The following is a 13,122-nucleotide window of genomic DNA, read 5'->3' on the forward strand; positions in this document are numbered from 1 at the left end:
ATTTCTGTCTCTATAAATGATATTCTCAGGTCATTCAGGCTCTCTTTATTCATTTGTGCATTTAGTAAGCAAACATTCATAGAGTTCTTATCATGAGTGATACACTCTTCTATCCTTATACTTTCTCAACTGTAGAAACTTGTTTACTTCAAACCTCACCACCTTCTGTGGCAAATCCTTTAAGGCCTGTCATAGATAACTCTTTTGCCTTATAGTTTTTCTATTTTTCTTAAGGAAGATGAAATATTTCTTTTTGTACTTAGTGTACTTTGTAGGGACCTCTGTTCTAGAAAATAACATGTAATAATTCATTATAGTGAATTCCACAAATATTAAGGCATTTTGTCGGGCCCTGGGAAGATAACAAGACCATTCCCTTTGTTGTTAAAGAATTGGGGAGGGCTTCCCTGGTGGCGCAGTGGTTGAGAGTCCGCCTGCCGACTCAGGGGACACGGGTTCGTGTCCCGGTCTGGGAGGATCCCACGTGCCGCGGAGCGGCTGGGCCGGTGAGCCATGGCCGCTGAGCCTGCGCGTCCGGAGCCTGTGCTCCGCAACCTGTGCTCCGCAACGTGAGAGACCACAAGGGTGAGAGGCCCGCGTACCGCAAAAAAAAAAGAATTGGGGAAAGACTGATGTCCAAATAATTGACACAGTGATACAGTAAAATAAAGAGATATACTTTCACATGTTTTTCACTCTTTCCCTTTCTTTCTAATTTGAAAGCTTTGTGGAAGCAGAGGTAGGGTGTCTGTTACCCTCATTGCTGCATCTAGCATAATGTTTTGCCCGTACTTGTCACCAGATAAATATTTATTGAATGACAAAATGAATAACTCAAATGGAAAAAAAGAACAAAATAACTTAGTACCCAGAAAAGACTTTTGATGAGGTAATGGAAAGAAGAAAACAGTTTTCAAGGCATTTGTAAAAGTGATTGTCAACAAATTTGCAAAGCCTTTCTTAAATAAATTTCTTGTTTAATAATTAGAAAAGGTTTAAACACTATAACTAACTTTTCACTTGCTATTTTAACAGGGCATTAATTTTGGATCAACTTTTATGTGCTTTGTTTTTGTACATTTTAAGGTGACGATCACACTGGAGATAGAAAGGGGGTTAGACTCTATAGACATGTTCTGTCTAATACAGTAGCCACTTGTCACCAATGGCTATTGAGCACTTGAAATGTGGTTAGTCCAGATTGAGATCTGCTAAAGTATAAAATACATACTTGATTTCAAAGACTTAGTGTGGAAAAACAATGTAAAATGTCTGAATTTTTATATCGATTGCATATTGAAATATTTTTGATATATTGGGTTAAATAAATATTAATAAAATTAATTTCCCCTACTTACCCATTTTTAAAAAGTGACTGCTGGTAAATTTTATATAGGACAGTGTGGTTCTAGACTTCTTGATGAATATGTCAAAGTATATAAAATATCTGTAAAAGTTTAACATGTTAATCTTTTCTCCCCATGAAATTTTTTGTGACTTTAGGGCAAGGTTTATCTAGCTAAAATTCAAGATGCGTAAAGTATAGCTAGAAGCCAATGGGTAAAAGGTAAAATGATATGTCTTTAATCAATTTGTTTTTGAGTACCTAAGATATACTCAGTACTTCATAAAACGTATTGCGTAAATTAATTTGGGGTATAAGTAGGGTAGATATGGGTGCCAAATTTGCACTTGTAACTGATAGTTACATTGGTTATTTAAGGTAGTCTCGGGCTTCCCTGGTGGCGCAGTGGATAAGAATCCGCCTGTCAATGCAGGGAACACGGGTTTGAACCCTGGTCCGGGAAGATCCCACATGCCACGGAGCAACTAAGCCCGTGTGCCGCAACTACTGAGCCTGTGCTCTAGAGCCCGTGAGCCACAACTACTGAAGCCCGTGCGCTTAGAGCCCGTGCTCCGCAACAAGAGAAGCCACCGCAATGAGAAGCCGGCGCACCACAACGAAGAGTAGCCCCCGCTCGCCACAACTAGAGAAAGCCCGGGCGCAGCAAGGAAGACGCAACTCAGCCAAAAATAAATAAATAAAAAATAAATAAATAGTCTCTAACAACGTTTATGACCTACAGCTTCGTATTTTTCTAGAATAAAATGGTCTGTATTTTTTGGTTTACAGATGTACATGAAGCTCAGAAAATAATTTCAGTCAGTAAACACACCATTTTGTGTATGTTATGTGGGCTTCAAATTTTAACAATTGGCCAGCAACAGAAAGAAAATATCCCAAGCTAGCTTTGGACCAAGTCAATTCAATGCTCACCACTTGAAGAAGTATATTTTATTTTATTTTTTAATATTTATTTTATATTTTTATGTTCTCTGTACCTTCCTGAAAAGCGTATTTTATTTTTGAAAATTAGTGTCGTCTAAAGTGTAGTGAAAATTACAATTTGAAGCAATTACTATTTTGTATTGGATACTATATTAAGGATTATATGGGATAGTAAAGTAAAGGTTGTCCTTGCCCTTGAGGAACTATCTCATTAAGGGGGTGCCATTCTTTGGATGTTTCCTCTTCAGCAAATTCACATCCTCAAACTAGTTATGTGCATAAGAAAACTTGGGGGCTTAATGTGGCCAGGAGGAGGTGTCAGAGATGATCAGGACCATACCCTCAGGGCCATCTTCCTCTCCCTCAATGTTAGTATATAATTGAAGTCCTAGATTGTATAGAAGTGACAGATAACAATCTTTATCCATTCATCAGAATGGGAGGTGTTTCACTTGTGAACAGTACCAGCTCCATCTCCATGTTTGCTTGAAGTGAATTGTTTGAGCTCTGTAGGGTCACCTTGATCTATTTCCTCTGACTTCAGAGGTTCTCGAAACCTACAGAAGAATTTCCATGGGGCTACATTAGGCAAACAATGTCTACTTGGCTTCACTTTTTCAGGATTTGCATTTAATATAATTTCCCTGAGAACAGGCCAGGAAGAAATGGTTCTATTAAAAATGTAAAAGGTCAGTTAGGTAAATTGCTAATTTTTATAAATAACCAAATGTCTTATTAGCAACTTGAAGAGACAGGGAAGACAGGCTGGTTTTAAATTGGGATTAACTCAGTTTTACAGTCTACCACCTAGTGCATTAGCCAAAGTAAATACCTTCCCTGAGCCTCGGTTTCCTTGTCCGTAAAGCAGGGATGATAATATCTTTATTATAAGCTAATATTCTCCCAGGATATATTTGGAGAATAGATTATATGGTTATAGAGAGGATAGTAACAGCAACCAATTGGGAGCTTACTATGTTCCAAGCACTGTGCTAAAAGATTCCAAGTATTAACATAGTTAATAAAGGTTAGAGTGTGAAAATGCCAAGCACAATGCCTGGCATATAATATAACTAAAAAATACTAATTTTCATTTACCTGCCTCTCATTTTAATTTCTTATTTAGTTCATATCCAGACAAGCAGTCATCTAGCTTAGTATTTATCAAACCTGACTGCCCATTATAAATAGCTGGGGAGCTTTGAAAAAATCCTGATGCTTAGGCACTCCCTGAAACCAATTAAATTAGATCTCAAGGTGCAGACAGGTTTTAGAATCATAGATAACCTTTCCTTGGACTCCTGAAGTGAGGGAATGCTCACTCGTTTTCAGTTTTGTTAAATTTACTCAGAAATCCACTGCCTTACAACATCTAGCTATTGCAAAGGGCCTGGCATATAGTACCCGCACAGCACATTTGCTCCATTATTTTGACCCCTGTAGTCTTGCAGAATGGAATTAGCCTGATTCCACCAAAGAGTTCTAAGTACTTGAAGATCTTCATTACATCCTTGTCAATGTCCCCTCACCAACCTGGCTATATATCAGTTCCTTCAATGTTCCTCCTCTGTTTTGTATGCTAATTAAACAAGATTTATTATGCTAGTGCTCTTACTAAACTCGGTGCCCAGAACTGAACAAAATAACATCCAAATAACAAAACAGAAAGAGATTTTTTTTTCTGCCTTTATTATGAATAGTATATTTCTTTAAATGGATCCTGGGAGAGCATTAGCTTTTGGGGCAGCAATATTACCCTTTTACTAAACCCTTAAGTTTTAAAGTATTCACATGCTGCTGAGTTTGGCTTCACCATCTTACTGCATTTTATTGAACTTTGTGTCCAACACTTTACACGTATCTATACTAAATTTTATTCTGTTAGGCTAATTCTCCTAACTTATTCACATTTGGAGGATTCTTTCTAATGAGTAATTCTCCTTAATTTCATGTCGTTTGCAAATCTAGTCTGTAGCCACCTCATTGTTGAACTTCTCCCTCCCGGGATCTTCCTTTCAGAGTGACATAGCATCTTTAAGACAGGATCTTTCCATCAACTGTAGATCCACCTGTTATCGTGTGTGTGTGTGTGTGTGCGCGTGTGTGTGTGCGTGTGCGTGTGTGTGGTTTTAACTTTGTTCTAGGGCATCAGCAAGCATACTTGGCACCTCTTAAGGAATTAGGGAAAGATGCCCCCTCCAGGCAGAGGGGTTAGAAAAGTGTGCCATTTCCTCCCAGATGCAGTCCATTATAGCAGATGTGCTTTGTCTTTCAAATATCCTTGTCAAAAAAGAAAATGACTTCTTAGTGATCTTTTTTTTACCTCTATTGATCACTCTGCTTTTTTTTTTGAAGGCAGTATTAATATTTTAATATTACTACTTCAACTTCTGTGGGTTTGAAATTTTTCAAAATAAAGTTGGAGAAATATTAAAAATGATGTTATAGAGCTTATTTTTAATCAGTCATCAAAATTAGAAAACAAATAACTACAGAAGTGCACAATTAAAAGCCTAGTTTATAGACCTGCTCAATTTCCATCAAAGTAATAAAAATAAATACTCATATTTAAAAGATTGTTCTATAATTAGAGACTATAAGAAGTAAGTAGGAAGCATATATTATTGTGAAGAGTTATTGGTGAAGGTGGGTTATTTCATACAGCTCTAGATAAGACCCAACATTGCCCCAAATTGACCATATATCTAGAAACTTATTTTGGGATTCATGTACTCCTTTACGAAGTTCTAGAAATATGGGTCTTAATGAGGGCTTCAGCACACATTTCTTGAGGTTGAGACCCACTGATGGATCAGAGATTGGCATTGCAGAATCAGCCACAGGTACTAAAAGCATGATTTGTACACAGAAGCCTGTGAATGTCTTCATTTCCAAGTCTTCATTTTTTTTAAGCTTCAGACTCTGATTCCAGAGTTCAGGAAAGCTTAGTATAGGAAAATAGTGTGTTCTCCGCTTGATTTCTAGTCAGTATACATATCCCATTTGAATCAATTTGCATTTCCGTGATCACACTAATAGTGGTTAACACTGAGTTTCAAATATTTAACCCCTACCACCTCACTGTTGTTTTTGCCTCAGCCATTCTCTTTGCTATTTTAAGTGACCAAAGATGTTACCTAATAATAGATTTTGTTTGTTTGTTTTTGGTATTTGTCTTTGTTTTCTTTCTTAAGGTATGATTTACACACAGCACAAGAATGTTCACAGCAGTTTTATTCACAATAGCTCAAAATTAGAGCAAACCAAATGTCCACCACCAAGTGAATGAATAAATTATGATGTATTCATACAATGGAACACTACATGTAGTGTATACTCAGTAACAAGAAGGAACAAACTTGATTATGCAGCAACATAGTTGAATCTCTAAATCATTATGTTAAGTGAAAGATGCCAGATAAAAGAGTACATACTGTATAATTCCATATATGTGAAGGTCACTAGCCCAGGAAACTTACGTATGGTGACAGAAATCCAAAAAGTAGATTGGGGAGAGTAACTAGAAAGAAGCATGAGCAAACTTTCAGAGGTGATAGTAATGCTCCCCGTCTTAATTTGGGTGATGATAACACAGATGTATCCACTTGTCAAAACTTGCCCAACTGTACACTTAAATTTCATGCACTTTATGTAAGTTATAACCTCAATAAGTAGCAGATTTTAAAATTGTTGAGAATTCAAAAACTGGAACTCCATTTGCCCATCTCCAGTGTTTTGGCTTCTCTCCTTCTGTGCTTAAAAGTTGCTGACTCTACTTGCAAGACTGTATTTGCAAGTTGTTCTCATGCTGTAGTATAATTCCAATTTTGGAATTACTTTTTTTTTTTTTTAACTTTTTCTCCCTTAATTCCAGGCCAAAATTGATCTCTTTGGAGATACCCTTAACTTACAAACTAAGAGGTTCTGTTATCCTCTGGTCACTGAAGAAGTCCAGTCTGCTCAGGGCATATTGTTCTGTAGGTGATACTGATATACTCAGTAACAGTCTCCCTGGGGGCACCCTCAAGAATCCCCCTGAGCTTCCCATTCCATTTCTGCACATTCAGATGCCTACAAGATGCTTCTCTGACCTTCTTTTAATCACAGTTGAATTCCTTGTCCCATGAGTCACAATTTGAGCCTTGGGGATATCCAGTTCTCCTTCAAGTATACATCTCTGTCTCCATAACCTTCTCCACAGATTGTTAGAAATATCATGAATTTCCATGTATGCTCTTGTTTTAGGTTTCCATAACACTATTCCCATTTACTAATAAATAGGGAAATAGAGGCTCAGCAAATTGAAATGTATTCATCTAGATGTAAGCAGCACAGGCTGCATTCAATTAGGGTTTCTTATTTCAAGCTAGGGCACATTTTACCACATTGCAGCAGCTTGCAAGTTTGGCATAAAAACATACATAAAATCCTAGTTAAGTACAAGTATCTTGCCCTTAATTGAAAGTTAATCCTAATTCATTCATAAATGGTTTTAAAAAGGATATATTTATTTATCTTTATATATCTGTTTATCTTCATGTTAAACAATAGAAGGTATCCAGACCCCATCAGATATCTATTTCCTGTATTTTAAAATATAATTTTTGATATTTACTGTCTGAGTTAAATGCTTAGTTTTACTTTTCCTCAGAAGAACACAGTGGGCCAAATGTCAAATGTTTTAATATCATTCTGGAATTTGGCAGCTGAGATGTAAAGAACTGTTGATATCACTAAGAAATGTAGAGGATGTATATTTATTGAGGTTTAATTGAGTCAACAGAGTGATTACTTATAACAGATACTTAATACTTACCCTTTTCACCAAGCTCTGCCTTCTCTTAGCATGGTGCAATTACGAGTTGTGTTGAGATGGGCCTAAGAACTGGTGGGTATCTGGTAGTCTAGGTACTGTTGTAGTCAACTATTGTTAAGTAATGGCCGAATTTCTCAAGTTTACTCTTGGGTCAGTTTTGCTGAATCCTCTCCAATTAGCTATTAAAGGTATATATTTCACAAAATTTTTTTCCCTTAAAGTATTGTATAAAGTAATATTATGTGGAAGAATGAGGTAATGCATTTAGTTCCAGCAATAAACTTTTTCTATGAACTGGAAATATACTATATGTCTAGAATCATTTAGAAATAACTGGAACATTGCAGACAAGTATTATTACTACATCCTAATGTTTTATGTTTTTCTCAGATTATTCCAATTATATTTACTTTGTCCAATTCAACTGTCCTTTCTTTCACTTACTGCTTCACCCTTTATGGATTTCTTTCATCTTTGAACTTTGATATACTTATTGTTTCATAACAGAATTTGATGTTGATTTTGTACTGTCTGCAGTGTATTCAATATACGTAAAACAACATAAAAATAATAAAAATTACCAAGTCAGCTTTTATTTATTGAAAGCCCACTGGGATAAATACTTTACACATGTTTCATCTTCACAACAGTCCTGTAAATTAAGTTTTATTATATTCATCTTATACATAAGGAAATTGTGGCTTAGAGAAGTCAAGTGATCTGTTCAAACTGAACAGCTAGTAAATGGCACAATTGAGATTTAAAGCCAGATCTGTCTGATTCCAACATATGTGTCTTTATTCAGCGTATTAGTAGGGTTTGCCAGAGAAATAGAAACAACAGGAAGAGACTTATTATAAGGAATAGGCTTGTGTGGTTATGGAGGCTGAGAAGTCTCACGATCTGCCATCTGCAAGCTGTAGACCCAGGAGAGCTGGTAATGGTATAATACCCATCTGAATTCCAAGGCCTGAGAACCAGGGGAGCTGATGGTATGATTACCAGTCCAAGGGCAGGAGAAGATTGATGTCCCAGCTCAAGTACTCAGGCAGGAAATAAAAGGGGCAAATTCTTCCTCTACCTTTTTGTTCTATTCAGGCGTTCCCGGATTGGATGACGCCCACCCCAACTGGGGAGGGCAATCTACTGACACTTTCCTGAGTGCACCAATTCAAATGCTAATTCCAGAAAACATCCTCACAGACACCCCCAGAAATATTTAATCTGCCAAATTAATCCTGTCAAATTGACACACAAAATCAACCATCACACCCAGCATACAAAGGCATGAGGTCACTCAGGTCAGGGACCTTGTCTCTGATTTCCTTTATGATTGGTAAAAGCAAGGCTTTTTTTTCCTGGTGGGGTGAGTGGCTAAATGCTGTCACAGGAAGCCATCATAACCGAACAAGCTTGTCTGAGAAAATTTTAATTTTGTAACAGTGATAGCCTAAGTATAAAAACGATTATGATTCAATTTGAAAAACATATAGAGCATGAAACATTTGTTGAAAACTCATACCTTAGTTCTTTTAATGAATGTATGGTTTATAAAATTGGCATAAATATTCTCTTTGGAACAGTTTAAACTTTAAAACCAACGACAAACTAGTCAGATTATTATTAATTTTTTGGTTCATTATTTGTTGTTTTTTTAAAATAATGAAGCCAGCTATTATATTTAAAATTGTCCTATAAAATATTTTAAATATAATAGATTATTTTATAGACTACTTCCTCCCTCTAGTGACCAGGAATGGGAATACCACATTCACAAGCATTAAAAAAACTGATTCTCAATGTGTTTGTGTACCTCCCCCTAGAGGATGCTTGGGAAATTTGCCAGAGTTATTTTGGTTATTATCAATACAATCAATGTGGGTGCTACTGGCATTCATCAGGGGCATTAAGGACGCTAGCATCCTGCAGTGTGATAGACGGTGCCCCATATAAACTAATTATCCATTGCTGAATATTCATGTAGTTGAAAAATTTATTATTTAAGCCTAGAACCTACCACTATCCTACATATGAAAACAAAAATTTTTTCCACTGTTTATACATTCCATTTTTAAAAGCAACTTATTTCATTTACAACATTGATTGTAAGATACATCATTGCCTAACAGTAAGAGTGAAAAGAACTGCCAATTAAACTCTGACACGAAGCTTTTTAAGACTTATTTTATCAACAGTCAACAGCGTGGAAAGGCAACCTATAGAATGGGAGAAAATATTTGCAAACCATGTATCTTAAAAGAGGATAATTTCCAAAAAATACATGGAACTATTGATTCTATAGGTATAGCCATCTAACTACTTCATCATTTAATTTAATATAGGCATACCCAAGCATTTACAAATTAAAATAGATATTTTAAGAATTACTTTCTTTTACTTTCCCAGATTTCCACAGCACATGAAAGGCAGAGCTGGAACTCCAGCCCATGCCTTCTGTCCTCCTCTAGTAAGATGGGGTCTGTAGAACACCAATAACAAAAGAGGAATGTTATATCTAATGGGTTGAACTGTTGATTTAAGGCATGAAGTGAGGATCATGAATTCTTGTTTCTCTCCTTAGTAACTTAGTCTCCCCTTAGTAGTATTGTTGGGGCACTTCCACAACAAGAGTCACTACTTTGTGGATGTGGATGATTTAACATTAAATTTGGATGGCCATATGATCTTATTTCTAAGAAAGTGCCTTCTCATTTTATATGTTGTGTAGGGTTGAAGAATAATATAATGAATGAGTGCACAGGTTCCTGAGTCAGATTACCTGGGTTCGGATTTTGGCTCTATCACTGCTGTGTGACCTTGGATAAACAACTCAATTTCTCTGTGCTTCATTCAGTTCCTTCTGAGGTAGAGTCATTAAATGGAGGTGATAATATCATCTCTCAGGGGTGTTGAGAGGATTAAATGAGATAACACATTTAAGTGTGTAAGTGTCTGGTGTATAGCAGACGCAAAATAAATGTAAGCTATGATGAATATATACAGGCATACCTTGGAGATATCGTGGGTTCAGTTCCAGACCACCAAAATAAAGTGAGTATCTCAATAAAGTGAGTCATACGAATTTTTTTGCTTCTCAGTGCATACAAAATTATGTTTACACTATACTGTAGTCTCTGTGCAATAGCATTATATCTAAAAAAAAATGTACATACCTTAATTTAAAAATATTTTCTTGTTTAAAAATGCTAACCATCATCTGAGCCTTCAACGAGTTGTAATTTTTTTTGCCAGTGGAGAGTCTTGTCTCGATGCTGACGGCTGCTGACTGATCAACGTGGTGGCTGCTGAAGGCTGGGATGGCTGTGGGCAGTTTCTTAAAGAGATACACCAGTGAAGCCGGCCACACAGATTGACTCTTCCTTTCATGAACAATTTCTCTGTAGCATGTGATGCTATCTGATAGTATTTTATTCACAGTAGAACTTCTTTCAGAATTGGAGCCAATCCTCTGAAACTCTGCTGCTGCTTTATCAACTAAGTTTAAAGTCTTTTGTTGTCATTTCAACAATCTTCACAGCACCTTCACCAGGAGTAGATTTGGCTCAAGAAAGCACTTTCTTTGCTCATCCATGAGAAGCAACTCCTCATCCATTAAAGTTTATATTTATAACAAACTTAATAATAAAGAAAAAGTATGAAATATTTCAAGAATTACCAAAATGTGACAGAGACACCAAGTGAGCAAATATTTGTTGGAAAAATGGCGCCTATATACTTGCTTGACATGGGGTTGCCACAGACCTTCAATTTGTAATACCATCATAGCCATATTATACATTTTGGTAAAACATGTTTAAAATCTTCATTTAGATCATATCATTAAGTTTCACTAAAATCTATGAGATTGTCACCGGGCTACCGTATATATAGAGTAGATGCTAAAGAAGAAGCCACTATGCGGCCATCCTGTCTAGCTGGGATGAGGAGACTGATCTGCATGAAACAACCAAGACAGTTAAAGACAGAAGATAAATAAGTACAACTGGATGGCAAAAGCAACAAGAGCTATAGAATGGTAAGGTGGTTAGGGAAGGTATAGGAGATGAGAGGAGACAATCGGCCAATTAATACGTGTCCGAGCATGGATGAGTTAACTTCTCAGTGATTCCTGGGTCCTTATTTATGAAATTAATTCATTTAAAATGCCTAGTGCAATCTACATGAGGTAGGTTGAATGGAGTTTTAAAGAATGGGCAGGCTGTTATTAGTGGAAAATGATTCTATTGACAGGAATAATCAGAGACAGGGATGTTTCAAGTAGTGGAGATACAAATCTTTTAAAAAATTTGATATGTACCATACACCCCAATGTTCATAGCAGCAGCATTTACAATTGCCAAGATATGGAAGCAACCTAAGTGTCCATCAACAGATGAATGGATAAAGAAGATGTGGTATATACACACACACATACACACACACACACACACACACACACACACACACACACACACACACAATGGAATACTACTCAGCCATAAAAAAGAACAAAATTTTGCCATTTGCAGCAACATGGATGGACTTGGAGGGCATTATGCTAAGTAAAAGAAGTCAGACAGAAAGACAAATACTGTATGATATCACTTATATGTGGAATCTTAAAAATATAACAAACTACTGAATATAACAAGAAAGAAGCAGATTCACAGATATAGAGACTAGTGGTTACCAGTGGGGGTGGGGGGAGGGGAAATATAAAGATGAGGGAGTGGGAAGTACAGACTATTGGGTGTAAGATAGGCTACAGGATGTATTGTACAACACAGGGAATATAGCCAATATTTTGTAATAACTGTAAATGCAGTGTAACCTTTAAAAATTGTATAAAAAATAGTCAAAAAAAATTTGGTACATACAACAAGAGCAAAAATTTCACATGTAGTAGCCTTATGTAATTTTCTAATTTTCTGTTACAAATAGCAAACTCTTTCTTTCCTGCATGGCAAGTAACTTTCACTCAGCATTTGCTTCTCTGTCTATTGGCTCATGTTATAATCCAAGAGAATTAATCCTTCAACAGTGAAAAGATTCTTTAAGAAAAGAAACAAGGCAGAGTAGTGTCAAAGAAAAACTCAAAGTCAAAAAGTCACTTAATTGTAGCATGCCGTTTCCTTGTTTATAAGCAGGATAAATAAATAGATTGATTTCACCCCACAAAGGCAAAAACAGGATTTATTAAAAGAGGAAAGAGGAGAGAGAAAAATAATTATAGTCTGGGAAGAGTGAATCTTGTTTACACATTTTTTTTTTAATGGCATAACTGATTAGCTGGCAGCAGTCAATATGGACAGTCTGTCCTTGAATATCTTAAGTGTTTATGGACTCTCTGGAAAACTTTTGTGAGCTAAACTATGAAGCTGGATGACAGGCTGTTTCTCTGTAATGTCTGCCTGTATCTTTCCATCAGCACCTCATTATTAGCTGTACAGGTCTGCACTACTTCCTTCACCAGAAGTCTCAATATAACTGCTGATTTTCTCGAAATCCTTTGCCCCTAAATCTTTACTTCTAACTGGAATCTCTTCTGAGTCCTTATTTGAAAGTGATCATAATCTGGGGTGCTTTGTAGTGGAATTTCTATTACAAAGAGTTATAATCATTTTTCTAATATGAATTTAAGACTTTAAACAAAAATATGCAAATTTAAATTTTCCTTTTTTCTTGCATTTTCCTAAGGATTAACAGCAGTATTTTCACACTTCAACAAACAGAACAGATAGTAGTGATAACACTATCAAATGAAATGTTAGAACGAACTGACCCGAATAAACAAGTTTTCTTACTCAAATATTTTAACATTAACTTTTTAAATGTTACTTAAAATATTTTAATTAAGACAATTAGTAGCTCTGGTGCCTGCAAACAGTTGATCATGGCTTCTGCCCTGCAGTGAATTATCACAGAAGAAAAATTCGGCAGAATTGCTGGCTTCATGCCCACAGCCATTCTGAAGCAGGAACTCTTCAGATTACGATTACAACCCGAGGGTTAGCAC

General features: G+C 36.2%; 1 protein-coding gene across 1 annotated transcript in view; it reads right to left on the bottom strand.

The window, feature by feature from the left end:
• NT5DC1 (5'-nucleotidase domain containing 1) overlaps positions 1-13,122 on the bottom strand; it is a 218,637-nt gene that overhangs the window by 65,285 nt on the left and 140,230 nt on the right. The window lies entirely within an intron of this gene.

The sequence above is a fragment of the Orcinus orca genome, chromosome 12 (assembly GCF_937001465.1).
Source record: "Orcinus orca chromosome 12, mOrcOrc1.1, whole genome shotgun sequence".
NCBI classification, from domain to species: Eukaryota; Metazoa; Chordata; class Mammalia; order Artiodactyla; family Delphinidae; genus Orcinus; species Orcinus orca.